This window comes from Schistocerca piceifrons, chromosome X (assembly GCF_021461385.2).
Source record: "Schistocerca piceifrons isolate TAMUIC-IGC-003096 chromosome X, iqSchPice1.1, whole genome shotgun sequence".
NCBI classification, from domain to species: domain Eukaryota; kingdom Metazoa; phylum Arthropoda; class Insecta; order Orthoptera; family Acrididae; genus Schistocerca; species Schistocerca piceifrons.
Genome location: NC_060149.1, coordinates 258951942 through 258958807, shown reverse-complemented (window position 1 = coordinate 258958807; position 6866 = coordinate 258951942). Strand labels below are relative to the sequence as shown.

At 43.0% G+C, this 6866-nt stretch overlaps 1 pseudogene; it reads right to left on the bottom strand.

Annotated features, from left to right (window-relative positions):
* Nucleotides 1–240: 240 nt before the first annotated feature.
* LOC124723821 lies at nucleotides 241–358 on the bottom strand (annotated as a pseudogene).
* Nucleotides 359–6866: the final 6508 nt, after the last annotated feature.

Genomic DNA, 6866 nt, shown 5'->3' with positions numbered 1-6866 from the left:
TTTGTGTGACTTTAAACACATGCTTGGTAAGAGAAATAGGTACTCCGTCTTCAGGCCACGAGTGGCCTACCGGGACCATCCGATCGCCGTGTCATCCTCAGAGAAGGATGCGGATAGGAGGGGCGTGGGGTCAGCACACCGCTCTCCCGGTCGTTATGATGGTATTCTTGACCGAAGGCGCTACTAATCGGTCGAGTAGCTCCTCAATTGGCATCATGAGGCTAAGTGCACCCTGAAAAATGGCAACAGTGCATGGCGGCCTGGATGGTCACCCATCCAAGTGCCGACCACGCCCGACAGCACTTAACTTCGGTGATCGCACGGGAACCGGTGTATCCACTGCGGCAAGGCCGTTGCCCTAAAACGAACAGGTATAGGGATATATTTTTACGCAGTACTTTGTTCGAATAAGTTGTGTGTAAGGAAGGCTGAAGTGGTCTGACAGAAGCAAGAGTGAAATGAATTTGTTGCCACGTGCGTTTAGATTTTTCAGTTCTGGGTTACACTGTTATTCTCCTTCTGAATTTAACCATGAAGGTTCTGCATTTGCCGTGTGTTTTTCGGTCAGTGAGATCCAAGTATGTGCGAGGACCTCGTTGTTAATTGCTCCATTCCTGAGAGAGGCTGATTTTCCAAATAAGTTGTGATGTGAATGAAACCCTCAGGGGGATGTGTCTGTCTTATATCATGGGCGTGGCAAGACTAGGGTTTCCATCTCAAGCAGTGCGCCTTTCATTTTTATTTTTCTGTATCGTTTCTTATTCTCATTCTGTGGTATATTTAGATGTGTGTAGATTCTTTAGCTACTAGTATGCTTCACGTAAAAGTGTGGTAACATTAATCACCTGTGTCTAAAACCATCAGGGGTCATATGCTTGCCGGCCGGGGTGGCCGAGCGGTTCTAGGCGCTACAGTCTGGAACCGCGCGACCGCTACGGTCGCAGGTTCGAATCTTGCCTCGGGCATGGATGTGTGTGATGTCCTTAGGTTAGTTAGGTTTAAGTAGTTCCAAGTTCTAGGGGACTGATGACCTCAGAAGTTAAGTCCCATAGTGCTCAGAGCCATTTTTTGTCATATGCTTCTGTGTATGTCACGTTCTTGGCTAACACGAGATAACCCAGCTGAAAAGGAATATAATTGATATTTTATTTATTGCACTGTTTCCGCCTCTTATGTTGTTCTGTATGGGTGATTGTGAATCTCTTACTGTCGGAATGTTTGATGTGAGATTAGTGTGAAGTTAGGCATCCTGTAAGTAAGTGTGTGCACGTGTGAATATTTAGAATGCTTCAAAAGATTGGATCTTCTGATGAATGTGTCATGTGATTGAGAAATTACAGGGATAAATTAGTTTGAAGATTCAGGTTGTGTGGACATCCAAAATACTAACTGAGGAAAGGTTTGGTTAGTCGAATCTGATGAGGTAGTCTTGTTCAGTGAGATTTTTTTTGTGCAATGGGTATTTCCGTGCAGACTGTAGTGGTACTGAATAATTGTTCTACGAGGTGATTATTAGATCTGAGTTTTTGGCGTTTATTCATTCCCTCTTAGTGAGGATGACATTGAGATAATTAGTGGTTTTGATTCCCTCTTAGTAAGATCGACAGTGTGATTTTGAGGGCGTATTGATTCCTCTTCGTATGGCACTGTATTTCTGATGGCTATGTTGATGTTCTAGTGATTAAGTTGTTTGAGTTTGTTGATTTTACTTCATGCAGACGTTGTTGTCAGATGATTTTTCGAACCATGGTTAGTGGATATAGTTAGGCAGTAATCAAGAAAGGCCACAGAGGACCTATTCTTGTTCTAGATGCTATGTAAATGATGATGTATGATTAATTTTGCCTGCCTGAAATAAGAATGTCGTGGGCGTTACTGAGGATTTTATTGTGAGTTGAGGTTGATGATCTCCAGTGCCTGAAATGAGAGGACTGTGCTTACGTAAAAGAAGTTTGTGATGAATGACTAACGTAGCCGTTATTGACGATTCTATAGATTAAACGCAAGTGCCAGAAGCATTACAGCTGTATTAGGGAATTACGAAGGAGACTGTACCCTTGAGAAGATGAAGAAACCCACTGTCTCGTGTAGATTTTGATAAGATGTTTATCGTTTTTATTCACTTGTAAATGAAGGAATATTAATGAGATTTGATTGTCATACCGAGGCCACTTTAGGTGTTTATTGAAGGACGCGACATTAACTGTGAAGTATATCATCACAAACAACTAAGTATGTTGATGTATGGAGACGGAAACATTACGGATTACTGTACCACAGGCATGCGCATACAGTTACCATCCTCCCATTTATCCCAAAAACCTGCGTCACCTAACCAGGGCTCATGCTTATTTGTTGAACTAACGGAAGAAAGAAAATTTTCCACACAACTCTCCTTCTCTCATTTTATGAGCCACAGAAAGATCCATGCCACATATTAGTGGCCAATGAAAACTCTAGTCTTGTCGTTAGCCTACGGGACATAAGCGAATGCTCATTTCTCCCTCTTCCACTTCGACTATTTTTCAAAAGCGTCTTAACTCTTCCCACAGTTTTGGTAAACACATTTGGCGTCGGTATGTCTGCTGGAGGCATATCCCTATCATCAGTTAGTGAACTGTCAAATCTCTGTGTTTCTGTGGTGGGCATCACCCCTCATCAGTCTTTAAACTGTCTTCTCGGGGCTGCTGCCACGGCGTCTGCAAGAGTGGCGTCTCTGCTGTTAATCAGTGAAGCGTCCTCCCTGGTGCACACGTCTCAGAACGAACGATGTCGAACCACTGGCGGGCTCGTAAGACAACCGCCCAGGACAGGGGCTCTGTTGTATACGTTACGTGAGCCGTCTCCTTTCCACAGGCCTTGTCGGAAGAGGTGCGTAACTCACTTGTGAGACTCTCTAACATCTACTAAAAGGAGCTAATTATGAGGGCGACTGATATTACTACTGCTCTGCTTAAGCTCACATAGAAATTATTGTTGGAAATCGCCCTGAATGAGATACACACCAGCTTCATCCTGTGTTCCTTTTGTTAATCTACCTTCTTGTTGTCCGTTGCCAGACTGCATGTTCGTATCAGCTGGATTAAGAAAAGAATCCGGAGTGTGGACCCATATTATCATTTCTCAAAAATGCGAACCTATAGAATAAAATGGCACACTTCTTTTTGAGTTGTAGGCTACATTTGCGAACTTTTAGCAAGTGCCAAAAGCCAATGAACGATTTTAGAAAAGTAAAAAAGATATAAGAGAGAGCTGAAAGGTCTCTCTCAAGGTGAGAAACTGGAACTAGTTTTTCGAGGTATTTGGAAAGGAAGTGGCGTTGTTTTCTAGGATAGGTGACATGGACGTTAAAGTACAGGGGGTTTCTCGAGTACAGCTGTGATGAAGTGGATTGTGTCCTCGTCTGTGGGTACGGAGCAGAGGGCTTGAAGAGGTATATAGGGATTGTTAGTTCAAGTATAGTTGGTGTCGACTGTACTGTGGATTTAAAGGAATATGTTGGGCTGTTTTAGACGGCGTGAGTTAGGGTGGTAAGGGGACTTTGTTACCAAAGATTGTGAGGAGATTGCGTAGAATGTGAAATGAGGAGTAGTGGAGCATATATTGATGGAATCTTTTCTGGGCATGAACTCGGAAATATTTAAGTTGTATATATTTCGACACCTTAAGAGTTAGTCGGCTGGTCCCGGCTGAGGTTCGAGTTCTCCCTCGGGGATGGGTGTGTGTGTTGTCCTTAGGATAATTTAGGTTAAGTAGTGTGTAAGCTTAGGGACTGATGACCTTAGCAGTTAAGTCCCATAAGATTTCACACACATTTCAACATTTTTTAAGAGTTAGTTTTTTTGTATTAGGGAATATGGTATCAGAACAAAAGGTTTAATTGTTGGGGAGGGGTTTTCAAAAGTGGTCGGAGCACAGTTCACACATCCGTCACCTCTCACTTTGTTCCGTGGCTTTTTGAGTTCTGGGGTAGACAACGTACCTAGGCTTAAGTCTTTGTTCCATTTTTGATAGAGATGGGATGTGAATTAGGTCATGGAAGGATTGGGACTGAGTTGTTTGTACAGCGTAAGGAGCAGCGCGCTAGCTTGTGAAACATGACCCGGCCGCTGTGGCCGAGCAGTTCTAGGCGCTTCAGTCTGGCACAGCGCGACTGCTACGGTCGCAGGTTCGAATCCTGCCTCAGGCATGGATGTGTGTGATGTCCTTAGGTTAGTTAGGTTTAAGTAGTTCTAAGTCTAGAGGACTGATGACCTCATATGTGAAGTCTCATAGTGCTTAGAGCGATTTGAACCATTTTGAGACATGAAGATGGACCAGACCCGGATAGAATCCGCGCGGTTCGTTACCGATCGTTGCTGGTGCACCGGCTAGCCTGAGTAAGATTGTTAGGCTGTTTTCCATACTCGTTTAGACAAATACTTGGCTGGGCCTCAATTTTCACCTAAGAAAAGACGATACACTAGTAAAAATACGATCACATACAGAACCCAGTTTACACAATTCACAGTTAGGTGGAGCATTCGACATCCGTCCCTTAGGCGATAAGAAGGGCATCCAGATACAAAATTAAATTAAATAAATTTTCCAGACCTTGAGTACCGCGGAACGTGTACGAAAAGAATATGAAGACTGAGCTAGTTGAGCTGTCTTTGGTGTGTGACATGTTGGAATTACTGCTGATGCTGCCATAATGATGTTGCTGCTATTGATGCTAGGGTTCTCTGAGCAGTTCTGACAGATGGTAGGCACAGTGGCAATGGTGCAGCAGATGTGACTGGTGGAAAAGTGTATTGACGCCGAGCGACAGAGACTGCTGCTGTTGGTATCCATCTCCATAGCAACGTTGTCGTCGTCCCACTGCAGTCACCCATACTACACTGTTACAAATCTGGCACATCATCCGCAGATATGTGGAAGATAATGGTAAACCGCACTGCCCACTGCAATGATGGCAGTATCTGAGGACAAAAATTAAAGCATACCATCAACAATCCCAATTCTCATACGTTTTAAATATCTTCATTTTCAATTTTTCAAAATTTTTCCATTTCTATACAACACAACAAAATGTAATGTGTCTACACAACTTTCTCATTTATTGTTGCTGCTTTGTTAAAATATTAATGTTCATTTTTTAAATTGCAATCATATTCATTCGATCTCAATGCTAATAAAGCGAGAGCGTGTTAAGGAGGAAAGCTTAACGTCCCGTCGACAACAAGGACCTCAATTTCTGATAGAGCAAGGATGTGGATGGAAATCCCTTACAATAGAAGTATTCAAGCATTAGCTTCAATCGATTTAGCGAGACCACTAAACAGTTAAGTCAGGATGGTCGGACAAGGATTTGAATCCATTTCCGCCCGAATAAGAGTTCAATACGCTATTGTCTGCGTCATCTTGGTCAGTGTTTAAGGATACTGTTTTACAGTTTGCAAACATAAATTTCTTTGTTGCAGCTTTGCTGAATCACTTCCAAGGGACAACTGGACAAATATTCTTCATGTATAATTCATCATCATCATCATACTGGAAATTATCACATACAGTACCTATAACAGCAGTCTGTTGGAAACATACATCTATTTGTCTCTGCTTCAACTTCTGAGAATCAAACCTGTTTATCATAAGTGGTAGACATTTGTCAATATAACGATCCATGGAGACCAGCAAACTACGCTTAGAAAACTTACTAGCTACCGTCATCCCTCACTGGCAAGGGCCTCACGGGCGATGGGGATACTTTGGTGATAATAGATGAGGTATATCCATAACTCGTTCGATTAAGTTGTGATATCACACGAAAAAAGAATGAGATGGTTCAAAATAAGGACGATAGCGACTTTTTCTATTGGAGCGCAGAAACACTTTCTCTCCTAAGACAGGCACTTATTGCCTTTCGGGGTTGATTCGCGTTGCTTAATTTTCGCGTTCCTCTGTCCTAAAAGGAAAGTTGTATTTGAACTCGTAAAAAAGGAAGAATCAGTAGGGTTTAACATCCCATCGAACACGAGGTCTTTAGACATGAATAGAAGTTCGGATTAGGGCAGTTGAGGAAGGAAACGTGCAATGGAGTTTCAAAGGAACAATGCAGTGTTTCTCCTTAAGGGAATCGAAGAAATGGAAAACCTAAATTTGGGTGACCTAAAGGGGATTTGAACCGCCGTCTTCGCGAATACGAATCCTGAGTTTAGTGCACCACCTTGTTCAGGCTCTTTGAATTCGAGATGGCCAGGACACTTGTATGGGGATCGCTCAGAACGGAGTCCGTGAGTACAATAATCGAATAGTGACTGTAAGAAGTACCGTAGACACATTATCAGCGCTCTTCCACTCTTTTATGGTGGTTAAGATCGACACTCCGCCTTCAAGTAGCTGTTCAGTTGTTTCCACGGGGCAGAGTGATTCCTGATCAGTCTGCATTCCGCCTTCAAGTAACTCTTCAGTTGTTTCCACGAGGCAGAGTGAATCCAGTTTCAGTCATCCCCTCCCCCCCCCCCCCCCTCCCTCCTCAATTCCTCCCTCACCGTTGATCTAACCAAGTTACTCTGAGTGATTAGACACACTTTTCTCCGAGGTACGCTGGCGAACGAAACTACGATTCATGTCTATTCTGGAACATCTGCTTCTAATAAAAAGAATCCTTATTCCTTTACTTCTGCATGACTTTCTTGCAACAAACAAATCTGAATTCGTTCGGTAGTACATGTTATGCCTAGTTCCAGATGCAGCCTTCAGCAAAGAATTATCGCACTATTTCCCCAGCGCTGGGTCCATAATCCGTAAGATACCTATAAAACAGTTACTATAATTCGACCCGTGTCCTCTCTTGCTTTCGCGTTCTCATGCTGTGTGTGGTATCT